Source organism: Ranitomeya variabilis, chromosome 4 (genome assembly GCF_051348905.1).
Source record: "Ranitomeya variabilis isolate aRanVar5 chromosome 4, aRanVar5.hap1, whole genome shotgun sequence".
Lineage (NCBI taxonomy): Eukaryota > Metazoa > Chordata > Amphibia > Anura > Dendrobatidae > Ranitomeya > Ranitomeya variabilis.
The window spans coordinates 431,881,986-431,897,019 of record NC_135235.1 but is presented as its reverse complement, the minus strand read 5'-3'; the positions used below and the strand labels follow the sequence as shown (position 1 = coordinate 431,897,019).

Here is a 15,034-nt window from a genome sequence, read left to right as displayed (position 1 = left end):
AACCCTAGTCTTAACCCTAATTCCAACCCTAACTCTAATTCCAACCCTAACCCTAAGGCTATGTGCCCACGTTGCGGATTTATGTGCAGATTTTTCGGCACCGTTTTTGAAAAATCTGCAGGTAAAATGCACTGCGCTTTACCTACGGATTTACCGTGGATTTCCAGTGTTTTTTGTGTGGATTTCACCTGCGGATTCCTATTATGGAGCAGGTGTAAAACGCTGCGGAATCCGCACAAAGAATTGACATGCTGCGGAAAATACAACGCAGCGTTTCCGCGCTGTATTTTCCACACCATGGGCACAGCGGATTTGGTTTTCCATAGGTTTACGTGGTATTGTAAACCAAGAAAAGCACATCCAGCCCATGAATGGCAGCGTTTCCCAGGACTCGCATCCAAAGATGATATTTTATATTTTTTTATTTCATAACTTAAAATAGAAGAGATACAACGCGTTTCGGATACAGTATATATCCTTCTTCAGGTATCATAAAAACACAGTACAAATCCTACTAGTATAAAATTCAATTACACTTATATATAGTATCAAACCTTTTATCCCAGCCTCAGAAACTTGATTTGGGGTGTGGACCAAGTTCAGGAAAACACCCGCTGATTGATACAGCCTTGTTAACATTGATGCAAGAAAGAAAGAAAAGAGAAAGAGAAAAAAAAAAAAAAACCTTTACACTCTCTCTATGATATCATTTAATCCATTTGGAAATAATGTTCCCAAACGATATATCCAAAACGTTTCTTTCCTATTTAAAAGAGCATTCCTGTTTGCAGCTCCAGAGGGTATCTGCTCCACTGGAGTTACTTTTATGTTAAAAATTTTATTATGTTTAAGTAGCAGATGCCTTGAGAGACTATGTTTTAAAAAGCAGTTTTTTGCTCTATTTCTGTGGCCATTAATGCGGGAGCGCAGTGTCTGTACAGTACTGTACTGTACTAAAGCAAGGAAATGTGCGATACATGAAATGTGAATAGCTTAATGGCTTGTGAAATCTATGAAAAAACACATGAGATGCTTAACACAAGATTTGGCCAAAAAAATGTGAGCGCATCCACCAAACGTCAAGGTTCAGACTAGATTGCTGTTCAGTCAGTTTACTTATATTTACTATGTACTATTTTTTCTGACTTGAACGCCCCGCCCTTCACCATGCTGTGATTTTAATTACATCCAAACACAGTTGGTTCTGACCTTCCTATAAATGCAGGCTTTACCATGTTATTAGCCATAGGTAAGTGTTCACACTAGGCAGTCAGGTCAGGTACCCATCCGATTTGAGATTACCTTGATGTTTGGTGGATGAGCTCACATTTTTTGGCCAAATCTTGTGTTAAGCATCTCATGTGTTTTTTCATAGATTTCACAAGCCATTAAGCTATTCACATTTCATGTATCGCACATTTCCTTGCTTTAGTACAGTTGAGTGCAGCCATTGATCTATTTGCTATCATCTTTAGTACTGACAGGCATACCAACTTGACCCGAGCTTGACGGCAAATCCCAAGAAATGTATGATAGGGTGTGAGGAAGCTTGTTACTTAGGGTACGTGATCAGCCGTGGGTTTATCAAACCCAAAATAAATAAAATCGAGGCCATACAGAAATGGCCCCAACCGATTACCTCCAAACAGGTAAGAGCATTCCTCGGCATCATTGAGTATTACCAAAGGTTTCTACATAACTTCTCGTCGAAAACAACACCCCTAGCAAATCTCTTAAATGGAAAGAAGTCGATCATGGTCCAGTGGAATCCTCAGGTGGAGGATGCATACCAGTCTATAAAGTTGGCTCTGTGCAGACAGCCCATCATCATTAGCCCCAACTTCAATAAAGTCTTCATTGTGCAGACGGATGCCTCTAACATCGGCCTAGGAGCGGTCCTATCACAGGAGATGAACAGAGAGGAACATCCAGTCACCTACCTGAGTAGGAAACTCAACCCGGTTAAGAAAAATTATAGCGTAGTGGAGGAGTGCTTGGCTATTAAGTGGGCAATGGAGTCCCTATGCTATTATTTGCTCGTTTGACCATTTCACTTGGTGATAGATCATTCTCCCTTGGTCTGGATGAGAAAATCCAAGGAGAGGAATGCGTGGGTCACCAGATGGTTTCTGTCTCTGCAAAATTTGATTTTCACTGTGGAACATCATGCAGGGAAGGCACAAGGGCATGCAGATGCCCTGTTATGGGCACTCTGTATGGTGACAAGTGTTCAGCCCCCAAGTTTAAACAGAAGGGATATGTGAGGCAGTGAGGGGGATCATATGCGAGGGTTGATATGTGTCCCCCAGGATGTGGACAGAGTCTTATTAAATCCACTGGAGGGCCTTGTGTTCACAGCAGATTGCCTGTGAATCGCAAGGCAAAATAAAAGAGTGGATTGGGTCCAAATAGTGACCCAGTCAGATTTTTAGGAAAATCTGTCAAGGGCTTTTATTTTTAGAGGAATTTGCAGGTTTTGTAGTGGGGCGAATACCTCTCTCCACTCCGGGTTTTAGAAGTGGCTCTATGGTTTAGTTTTTTGTTTTGGGTGTGTCAGTTTGGCATTTGCAAGCTGCAGAGCAGGAGCCTATGTGCATCCAGGTCTGTGTGGAGCAAACACAGAGCCAGGAATTTCAAGGCGGCTTATGCACCCAAGAGACACGTCGGTGCCATTGGATTTTGAACACGTATTGTATTGGCTGAAACTCCTATATGTGAGTCTAAGAATAAAGACACTGTTTATGTTAAACTTTTTGTGGTCCCTGCCTATCTCTCACACTGCACCAACTCTGCTGCACTACAAGCCCCCATAGTGTATAATGCAGTCCCCTATAGAGAATAATGCAGCCTATTCATAGAATATAATTCAGCCACCCCATAGAGAATAATACAGCCCCCTCATGCATTATAATGCAGCCACCCCATAGGGTATAATGCAGCCCCCTCATAGAGTATAATGCAGCCACCCTATAGCATATAATGCAGCTACTCCATAGAGTAAAATGCAGTCCTCTCATAGAGCATAATGCAGCCCTTTCATAGAGTATAATGCAGCTCCCTCATAGAGTATAATGCAGTCACCCGATAGAGTAAAATGCAAGCCCCCAGAGTATAATGCAGCCTCCCATTGAGTATAATGCAGCCCTCCATTGAGTATAATGCAGCCCCACAGTCCTGCAGTATTATGGCTACCACATACTGAAGTATCCATATCCTTTAAATTTTTCACTCTTTGTTTCATTGAAGCCATTTGATAAATTCAAAATAGTTCATTTTTTCTCATTAATGTACACTCTGCACCCCATCTTGACTGAAAAAAACAAATATAGCAAATGTATTAAAAAAGAAAAACTGAAATATCACATGGTCATAAGTATTCAGACCCTTTGCTTAGCATTGAGTAGAAACACCCTTTTGAGCTAGTACAGCCATGAGTCTTATTGGGAATGATGCAACAAGTTTTTCACAACTGGATTTGAGGATCCTCTGCCAGTCTTCCTTGCAGATTCTCTCCAGTTCCGTCAGGTTGGATGGTGAACGTTGGTGGACAGCAATTTTCAGGTCTCTCCAGAGATGTTCAATTGGGTTTAGGTCAGGGCTCTGGCTGGGCCAGTCAAGAATTGTCACAGAGTTGTTCTGAAGCCACTCCTTTGCTGTTTTAGCTGTGTGCTTAGGGTCATTGTCTTGTTGGAAGGTGAACCTTCAGCCAAGTCTGAGGTCCAGAGCACTCTGGAAGAGGTTTTCCTCCAGAATGTCTCTGTACTTGGCCGCATTCACGTGACATTGGTATTGTCGATAACCAGGTAAGGGAGTTATATTCCTAAATCAATAACCCCAAGCCCCTAATCAGAGCTCCCCATCAACAACGTAACGACAGGACTCCGGAATTGGATAACAATTGGCCACAGCAGACTTTATTCTAAAATGTACAAAACATGTAACAGTAATATAAGCTGGGGAGGGTCCTTGAAGCTCAAAATCTGGTGTTAACCATACGAGAAAAATTTGTGGACATAAACAACCATAATTTACTCTCAGCCGTTACCCCACTGGCTCAAGAGCACCAAAATACCCCGAAGGGTTACCATTGTCCACTTACATCTTGGGAATCTGGCCACCGTTGCCAAATTCCCCCAAATCACCAGACCCGTAACCAAAATTTTATACCAACTGAAGAATCCATATCCCGAGGGATCCCCCAGGCCAATTTAGCACCCTCCGCCACAACGAGGGTACTTGACCACCTCAACTACCCAAGACCCCCGACCCTGAACCGCAATGGCTCTCTCAATGCCATTCTGTAACCCGAGGGCCCACAAATTAATGCCCACCACGTTCAAATGCACGCCATCTCCCAGAAGAAATTCTTCACCCCATTCTCCAAATCCACATGACGAACCGCTAGGCCCTCATTCCTGACTACAAAACCAGATACAGCCCGATTTAACTTAATACAAGCTTTATTAATCTTGACCACCAATCTGGCATGCCTCCAACACTTCCGTGGAATGATATTCGACCACACTATAACCATCTCATGAAAAGAAACCCATAACTTGAGCAAATCATGCTTAATATCCATTATTAACTTGCAAACCGGGCGAACGCCAAAATCGTTCCCCCCAACATGCAACACCAAAATGTCAGGAGGCCTGTCTAACCGAACCCCATTATGTACCTCCAGCAAAACACTGTTCCAATTCAAACCCCTAAAACCCAACCACCTGATGACGGCCACCTCCCTGGAAAAACAAGTTGTCTTCCGTCATGCCAAATGTCTGCACGCTTCGCACCCCAATAAACGTAGGAATGTCCGACAATCCAAACCAACAGAGAATTGGAACCTAGAAAAACATAAACAACTTAGAATCCACACAGACAAAACAGAAATTATAGCCCATAAGAAACACACCCTTCAGGGTCTAATGTAACTTCTGTAACGGACAGACTCCCATCTCCCAATCCTCTACACCACTTCAGGAGCCAAACCTCTCAACGCTGCCTCAGTCGCTGCCCCGATACGAAAAGAATGGGATGCAAACCGAGAAGAGTCGAGACCTAGAGCCGACAGTGTTTGCCGAAAAACCGCGACAAACTGGAATCTAGAAAGAAAGGACCCATCCCCATGACACAATGAAGGCCCATTTCTCCGCTGCTGGAAACTATTGAAAGCCCGCCAACAAAGAATCGGACACATGGCAGAACCTGGGACCGCACCCAACACCACCTTTTTACCCTTACCCGCTTGGTCCGTCTTAGACCTCCGAATCCAAAATTGCAAATGGCCCCCAATGACCAACACGTCCCTAGCCCACAGCCCCCCTTGCCTGCAAGTAGTAGGAGACACAATCTCCCCAACCCTCAAAGCAGCAAAAAAGGCAAGGGAAAAAGCCAAACAAAAAGGGCCACTTAGAAACTAGATGCAAAGATTTCCTCCAAACGCGCACCTAACAGCTCCAACACACCAAAAGAAACCGGGCGCCTGCGATCCCCCCGATTCCCCAATCTTCTAAACCCCCTTAACCGCTTGTTTCACCAAAAATACCTTCGTCAAATCCCTAACACCCCGAAGCCAAAAAAAAAGCCAAAGCCGCTTTAATTCTATCGACCTTCGCCGCCGACCAACCTTCATCGGCCCCACGCCTCAACCACAACAACAAAGCTCCCACCTGGTCGTCACCAGCGTCAGTAGCACCGCATGACACCAGCCAAGTCTCCCAAGAACACCATGCTGACCGATAAGCAGACCACGTGCTGGGAGCCAACGATGCCTGAATCAAAGGTTCTGCAGCCCAGATACTATGCTCCAAAGCTCCGGCGGGCATTCCAGACCCCGCTCCTCCACGTCCAAAGCCAGCGACTGGAAATGCTCCCACTGAAAACAAGAGAAAGAGTCGGCAATGGAATTTTTAACTCCAGGCACATGAGATGCCGTAAAATGTGCATTAATGGACAAGCAACACTAAACCAACTGTCGAAGGACCCTAATAACTGGAGGTGAAGATGTCGTTAGACTGTTGATGGCACAGACAACAGCCATGTTGTCACAGTTAAAGCGGACCTGTTTGTTTTGAAAATCACCTTTGCACAGATGGACCACAACCAGGATTGGAAAAATCTCCATCAAAGTAATATTCTTCACCAACCCAGCTACAAACCATTCCTCACGCCATCTAGCGGCACACCACCGGCCACCGAAAAAGGCCCCAAAACCAACACCACCAGAAGCATCAGTGAAAAGATCCAAATCCACGTTACCCACCACTTCCTCCATCAACAACGATCGACCGTTGTAACATGCCAAAAAACGGTCCCAAACTTCCAAGTCGGCCTTGTGCTCACACGATATTCGAACAAAATGATGTGGGGCCTTAACCCCCGCCATAACACTGGCCAGCCTTCGTGAAAAGACCCCATTGGGATAATCCTGCATGCAAAATTCAGTTTCCCAAGAAGTGACTGAACTTCACGCAGAGGCAACTTCTTCAAGCGTCTTGCTCGAGCCACTTCACACCTCAATCCTGTCACCTTTTCCTCAGGTAACCTGAACTTCCATTTAACCGAATCAATAGCAATACCTAAAAAAGAGAGGCTCGTACAGGGACTCTCTGTTTTTCCCGGCGCCAATGGGACACGAAAATGCTCAGCTATCCAGGCAACCCTCTTTAAAATGATTTCACAACGCTGAGACTGACCCGGCCCAATGCACAGGAAGTCATCCAAATAATGTATCACGGAATCCAAACCAGACACATCCCAGACCACCCATTCGAGAAAAGAAGTAAAAGCTTCAAAATATGCGTATGTCAACGAGCAACCCATTGGCAAACATCTATCAATGTAAAACGCCCCGTTCCAATAACAACCTCACGCTATCGTGGTGAACCGGTAACAACCGAAAAGCGGACTCAATATCAGTCTTAGCCAACAACGCACCCCTGCCGCAACTACACACCCATCGTGCCGCCTCATCAAAAGATGTTTAGACCACGGAACTAAGCTCCGGGTCTATCCCATCATTCACGGACCTACCCCGAGGATAAGACAGATGCTGTATCAGCCTAAACTTGTTTGGTTCCTTCTTCGGAACCACGCCTAAAGACGACACAACCAAATCTTCCAACGGAGGAATAGAAAAGGGGCCAGACATCCTACCTAAAGAAACCTCAGTTCAATTTCTCAGATACAACAACCGCATGTAACTCGGCCGATCTAAGGTTTTTCAAAACCTGAGGTATTACGAAAGGGGGAGGCAGGTATACGAAAACCATCCCAGAAACCCGCCAACAGCAGCTGCACTTTATCCCTATCGGGTAATCTATTTAGATAGGGGACCATCGCGTCCAGCCTCACCGGCATCGCCCTCTTTCGAACTACCCTCTGGCTTCCCTTTTTTCTTAAAACATCTGGCGGCGCCATGGGAAGAATCATTACAATGCGAGCACATGTGCTTGAACTTTGCAAGTGGTTCCAAACTTGCACTGGCCTTCGTTAAACTGGCAGCGTACGCCATGTTTGAAACCTCCAGTTTGTCCTGACTGACCCCCAGTACCAGAAGAACTGCCTTGCGAAGCTGACTGGCCGGAATTTCCGGCCCCGCTTTGAAAGGAATTACCAAATTTAGTTGGAGCCACAAGGCGCAACCACAAACCTATGTACTTCTGATCCCACCAAATCATGGGCCAAACCGCCTTCCCCTGTCTACACTGCTCATTGTAACGGAGCCACGCTTGGCCACCATAGGCCATATGAGCCTCACCTATTGAGTCCATATAGCAAAATAAGGCGGAACAATTTTCAGGAGCCTTCTTGCTAATTACGCTTGCCAGAATTGCAAAAGCCTGAAGCCAATTCACAAAAGTCTGAGGAATAAGATGCCATCTCCGTTTTTCCCCATCCTCCTTCTTACCGTCTTCCTTCTTATTCTTATCCAAATTAAATTTCTCCAACGGTTGAATGGAAAAAATCTCCACATACTCATCTTTCCAAATCTTCTCACACACTTCCTTCTTCAAGTGAGCCCCCAATGGCCCTTCAAAACAAACATACACTTCACCATGCACCTTATCATCCAAACAAATCCCATCTTTCTCCTCCTCAGTCTGCACAGATACTGATACCGACTCTGACGACCTATCCTGCACCACAGAACCGCTAACCCGACAACCTGAGACCCAAATCCGAAGGTCCCACCAAAGCCGCTAAAGGAGACGGCCCAGACCCAACGCCCCCCAACCGTGTCAAAAGTTCTCGAACATTAGACAAAAGCTCACCTACCCCTTGAATCCCTGAATTGGACCGAACTCCAACTCCCTCACCCTGACCTACAGATCCCACAGCCCAATTAACACCAACTGAAAGAGACAGTGAAAACGCCAGTAACAAACGAAACACAGACTCATGCTCACCAGGCTGCAGGGGAGCTGTGATCCCCCCCCGTCGCAGATGTCGCACTTGTCCAGCCGTCTCTCAACCCCAATCCAATCCTAGGACCCTCCTGGAACTGAGGTCCATTTCCCGAGGAAGATCTCGATGTCCCGGTCAATGCAGGGTTCACCAATGCCGAGCCATCAGCCACTGATGCAACCTGATAGGGGGCCCCCGGACACAGGCCCACCGTCTTCTCCACTCCCATCTGATCCTCACCGACGATACAGTCCAGTCCTGGCAGAAGGTGAGGAAAAAGATCTGGAATCCACAGCCAGGTCAAACAGCCCCGGGGCGCCTGGGGCGCTGCCTGCCATAGCATCTGAAGAACTCCCCCACTGTCTGCTTCTGGCGGATAAAGCAGGCCGCCTGGCCAGGACATCACCATGGTGACCCGCCGCAACATCACATGGGGCGATGGTAGATCCGGCGCGCTCAGGCCCCACCCCCCAGAGCACGGGAGAGGAAGGCCTGTCTACCGCCGCAGGCCCCATCGCAGCTTGCAGATTTCTCCTGGACTGAGCACTGCTGAGGCTTTTTCGGGCAGGAACTCGGTCCGGAGGGTCCCTGGAGGGGCTCCTGCGCTGCCGCTGAGATGCTTAAGGCAGGTTGGGAGATAAACGTTCTGAAGGCCTGACCCACCAAGAACACCGCTCCCCTGTATCGCCCGCCAGGGGACCCCCGCTGCCTCCGCCCAGGATACCAGACAACTGGGACTCCAACCAGCTGGAAGGCTGGTTCACCGCAGCCGTTCCAGCACCTGGTCAACGGAACTCATCTTCGGTGAGTAGGGATGTCCTGTTCAATGGCCTCCAGAGTGACTAACCCCACCCCCCAATTTCCTATAAACCCCTTCTCTTGCAAACTCCTCCCCCTTAGATAACCCCACCCCCTACCCTTCTCCAAACCCCTTGTCATGCCGGCTTCCATGTACGCCGCCTGTGGGGAGGGTGGGGCGACTCGCTCCAGCCTGTCCTTTTCCTTCAATGACAACCAGTCATCCTGTCCCTGCAGCTGAGAAATACCCCCATAGCATGATGCTGCCACCACCATGTTTCACTGTTGGGATTGTATTGGGCAGGTGATGAGCAGTGCCTGGTTTTCTCCACACATACCGCTTAGAATTATCACCAAAAAGGTCTATCTTCATCTCATCAGACCAGAGAATCTTATTTCTGACAGTCTGGGAGTCCTTCATGTGTTTTTTTTAGCAAACTCTATGTGGGCTTTCATATGTCTTGCACTGAAGAGAGGCTTCTGTCGGGCAACTCTGCCATAAAGGCCCAACTGGTGGAGGGCTGCAGTGATATTTGATGTTGAGGAACTTTCTCCCATCTCCCTACTTCATCTCATGGAGCTCAGCCACAGTGATCTTGGGGTTCTTCTTTGCCTCTCTCACCAAGGCTCAGTTTGACTGGATGGCCAGGTCTAGGATGACTTCTGGGGGTCCCAAACATCTTCCAATTAAGGATTATGGAGGCCATTGTGCTCTTAGGAACCTTCAGTACTGTAGAAATTTTGTAACCTTGGCCAGATCTGTGCTTTGCCACAATTTTGTCTCTGAGCTCCTTGGCCAGTTTCTTTGACCTCATGATTCTCATTTGGTCACAAGGACATGTACAACATGTGACTTAAATATGAGTGTCTGAGCAAAGGGTCTGAATACTTATGACCATGTGATATTTCAGCTTTCTTTTTTATTAAATTTGTAAAAATGTCTTCATTTCTGTTTTTTTTTTCAGTCAAGATGGGGTGCAGAGTGTACATTAATGTGAAAAAAAAGAACTTTTTTGAATTTACCAAATGGCTGCAATGAAACAGAGTGAAAAAGTTAAAGGGGTCTGAATACTTTCCGAACCCACTGTGTGTGTATATATATATATATATATATATATATATATATATATATATATATATACACTCACTGGCCACTTTATTAGGTACACCTGTCCAACTTCTTGTTAACACTTAATTTCTAATCAGCCAATCACATGGCGGCAACTCACTGCATTTAGGCATGTAGACATGGTCAAGACAATCTCCTGCAGTTCAAACCGAGCATCAGTATGGGGAAGAAAGGTGATTTGAGTGCCTTTGAACGTGGCATGATTGTTGGTGCCAGAAGGGCTGGTCTGAGTATTTCAGAAACTGCTGATCTACTGGGATTTTCATGCACAACCATCTCTAGGGTTTACAGAGAATGGTCCGAAAAAGAAAAAAAATCCAGTGAGCGGCAGTTCTGTGGGCGGAAATGCCTTGTTGATGCCAGAGGTCAGAGGAGAATGGGCAGACTGGTTCGAGCTGATAGAAAGGCAACAGTGACTCAAATCGCCACCCGTTACAACCAAGGTAGGCCTAAGAGCATCTCTGAATGCACAGTGCGTCGAACTTTGAGGCAGATGGGCTACAGCAGCAGAAGACCACACCGGGTACCACTCCTTTCAGCTAAGAACAGGAAACTGAGGCTACAATTTGTACAAGCTCATCGAAATTGGACAGTAGAAGATTGGAAAAACGTTGCTTGGTCTGATGAGTCTCGATTTCTGCTGCGACATTCGGATGGTAGGGTCAGAATTTGGCGTAAACAACATGAAAGCATGGATCCATCCTGCCTTGTATGGAGCATCTTTGGGATGTGCAGCCGACAAATCTGCGGCAACTGTGTGATGCCATCATGTCAATATGGACCAAAATCTCTGAGGAATGCTTCCAGCACCTTGTTGAATCTATGCCACGAAGAATTGAGGCAGTTCTGAAGGCAAAAGGGGGTCCAACCCGTTACTAGCATGGTGTACCTAATAAAGTGGCCGGTGAGTGTATATACATATATAATAGAATATTTACATCTCTCTGTTCCCCCGCTGCTCCCGTGTCTGCAGTGCGTCTCTGCAGCTCCACTGCCCTGCACAGCATGGCACGTGATGAAGTGTCCCCCGAGGAAGCCCACGCGAAACGCGCGTTGGGCCTGCATTACTCAGGTGTCAGCAGTGGAGACTATGGGTGAGGATACTTTTTGACATCCCTAGTAATGTGAATTCATCTTACAGGGATATATATCTGACCATTGGTTTAATACTACTGTGACTCATTTGGTTGCTTTACGGTTTTGTAAATTCTCTACAGCAGCATTTTTAAATATTGGGATTTTGATTTCTATGGATATACTACTTTAGAAGATGCATTAATGTAGTGTTGAGCACTTTGACATTTCCTACCAGTGACTTTATCTTATGGGATAGTATTTCTTATAATGATTGTGGGATTGGTATTATGTGTCCCCCATCCACCGTGATATAGGCTGCTCCTGAGTTTTATACCTGTTAAGTCAACTATTTCACTTTGTCTATTTTGATCTTTTTCTGGTTACTTTGTGATACTTGCATTTTTGAATAAATTATTATCTGGATTTTATTTGGGACTTTTTGTGCTCTTTTTTCCTCTTCTGTGCTATGTAGCAGCATCTATGATGCTGATACAGTGGAATGTGGGGTGGGGAGCCAGCACTGGCGCCGGGCCCCCCTGACTCACAGGCCCCATAGTGGACACGTGGTTTGCAGCTATTAGCGGCCCGCAACTCGCAAGGGGCCCCTGAGGTAGCGGGGTCCCTAGGCAAATGCCTAATCTGCCTGCCCCTAACACCAGCCCTGGCCTTAGGCCATCTTCAATCAGCAGTCATGCAGGTGAATTTCCTATGGCTATTGGATCACTATGGTGTCACCATCACTAGGTGTTTAGACATTGTGCCCTAAAATGCTACCACTATGCGTTGGTTAGACAGTGACCATAGAGAAGTTTAGCAGAATTTTATATAATATAATAGTTTCATTTGTTTTTGTCATTGGCTTCCAGTAAGTGAATGAAAATAGTAGTATAGTATTTGCTATGTCTTAGAGGTGATGCCTATGCTGTACAAAGATTTAGTAGTGTAGAGGTATGCAGGTTTACACTCATGCTAACAGCAATGTACCTTGCACACTTATATATTGTACATATGCCCTTCCCTGGATTACTAAGTACTTTAAAAAAAAGTGCAAGTATACAGGAATGATGGGAGTTTTGTAGCTCAGAGACCATCCTTCATTGCAGATTAATTCTCTTCAAGGAAGTCCTCCTCCAGGGACAACAATGAGACCTTCCTGTATATTCAATGTAACTAAACAAATAGGAGACTGAGAACAGTCTAGTTTTCATAGGAAAAAATAACTCTTTGAACAGTAAGGTAACAGCAGAATGTGTCTGTCTAGTGATTTCTAAAAGAACCTGATTGGAAAACAAACAATAGAGTTCAGATCTTAATTTGGTTTGGCAAATTCTCCTATTTCCCTCTCCACACCCAAGAATCATCAAAGAGTTGTACGTGGATGGAGACAACTTTCCAAATGTTTCCTTCCAGGCTGATGTTACTTCCAGCAAGTGGTCGTACACAGAGAAAAGGGAGCAGTGACATCTGCCTTTCCTGCAATCTTCTCTGTGTTATTCATTAGGAAACTTGAAGGCAACTTTGGAGCAGAGGCTTTACTGATGAGAAGAGGTACACATCAGCTTAAGCCACATACAAAACCATTCATGGACTGAAAAACAAAGAACACATGCAGAGCGTCAAGGTACTGCTGACTATTGTATACTAATTCGATATATTTAATACACAAAATCAATGTGCAATTTCCACAAGTGAGGTTCGTAATTTCTATAAAATTGATTATTTAGTATTGGATTAGCAATTGGAGGTGGTAGTTCCTTCAGCCAGTCTTGTATATTTATTGGACCCTGACAGGACCTGAAGTCAGTGGGATTTCTCAGTAATTGTTTGGCTCAATAATGTCCTGGTTTCTAATGTGAAGTGTGTACTGTAGTTAATTTTCTCTTGGGTCTGTAGTGATGGGGTCTTTGATAGCTCATCATTTTGTCAGTCTCAGTTCATGCGATTCATGTTCATGTATTCATTGTACAAATACAGCGGCTCCTGAAATTGGAGCTTGTGGGCACTTTTTAGGGGTTACATTTATAGAGCTGTGGAGCCCAAACTTATTTACCTTGAGAGCTAAATTCATCTCTCAAAGATGATCTCGAGCCACATCTAGTCCTATTCTCTGCTCCCAGTAGTGACACCGAAAGCTCTCCATTATTGGTAAAATGACAGCAAAAGTTTCCCCACTGAAAGAGCACTGAGACTTTATACCCCATTCCTTCCCTTCCTTATAGTCAGGATACTCACATCCATGAGTTCTCACCTTATCCACATTCAGTATTCTCGCATCAGTCACCTCACCACTATTGCATCTTGCTTCAAGCAGCCCTCTGCCTGGAAATGTCATCTTATCTCCAGCATTACCATACTTATCTTCCCTCTGCCCCCCTCCACCCTCCAGTTTATGCGCTTCCAGATTTGCTCTTCTGTGCAGGGCCAGCCACAAAGTATGGAGTCCCGCTCTTCATAACTGTTTGCTGGAACTGGTGCTAATGCACCAGGGTGGAAGACAGCCGCGAGCCACAAAACATGGGCTCGCGAACCACATGTGGATCCCATGCTACAGGTTGGGCACTCCTGTTGTAGAGAATACAAATTTATGCAGTGCTCTCTTGTAATTATTGGTATTTATAAAACAAATTGAAAAGACTTTATAATATCTCAAACTGTTCTCATCCTGTGTTAGCAACCTACGTTTACCAAGAAGGCTCCCAGAACATACGTTAAGTGGGTCTGATTCACCAGACGTAGGCGAAAAGATTGTTCTTTTGGTCTTTGTTTTTTATACCTGTATGGAATAGAGTAGCACAGCTGTATGTCATATTTCTCATCCATCTAACATACTGTATGCATCATGTGCTTTTTATGACGTATATGTTAAATGAAAAATATTATAGCCCACTCATTGACATATGTTAATTGTATATGTCTGCCAGAGCTTTCCAAAGGAAATTCCTACCAATGGAAACCTCGAACTCACAATGCAAATAGCAGTGAAATGTAGATCAAATGACACCCTTGCAATGCCACGAGGATGAAACGTTATGACTGGATGGTTATTGTAGGCTCAAACTAAATGAAAATCTGTGTTTTGACTATTCGAATCTGTACCAAGGTCAGGTAAAAGTCATCAGTGTGACCTCTGACTGTATAGTTTACCTCCGACTCCAGGACAAGAGCTCTTTGATATCTCAAAGTGTCTGTACAGAGCTCGTCTGTTGACTTGCATTGTGAGATGTCATGTGCTGCAGGGGAGAATAAGGGTTCTTTAACACAGCATGATGCTGGTCAGCTCAGTGCACATAGGCTGTCATTGTTCTCGGCAGCGCAAGTCATGTTTACACAGGAGAATGTGCTTCCGAGAACAATGATCTTTTATTCAGCACAGAAGATCATTTCACCCGACGAACAAGCATTTTGCTCATTTATCAGGTGTTTAGACAGTACAGTTATTGGGAAATGAGCATTTTTACAAACACTCTCTCACAATAATCACGCAATGCAATTGGCCTTTGCGACTCTACTACACAGGATGTCACGTAGATTGAGGAATTTGGCTGGCAATGTTGACAGTTTCCAATGACTAACAGCAGGATTATGACTGTAGATTGAAGCTGTAATTTAAGTTTAGACCTAAAA

The 15,034-nt window shown here is 45.2% G+C and overlaps 1 protein-coding gene across 1 annotated transcript in view; it reads left to right on the top strand.

Annotated features, from left to right (window-relative positions):
• The first annotated feature begins 12,924 nt into the window (after nucleotides 1–12,924).
• TMEM100 (transmembrane protein 100) overlaps nucleotides 12,925–15,034 on the top strand; it is a 96,000-nt gene continuing 93,890 nt past the window's right edge. Inside the window, exon 1 of the mRNA XM_077257591.1 lies at nucleotides 12,925–13,031. The gene's annotated coding sequence lies outside the window, so the exon portion shown is untranslated. The remainder of the gene's footprint in view (nucleotides 13,032–15,034) is intronic.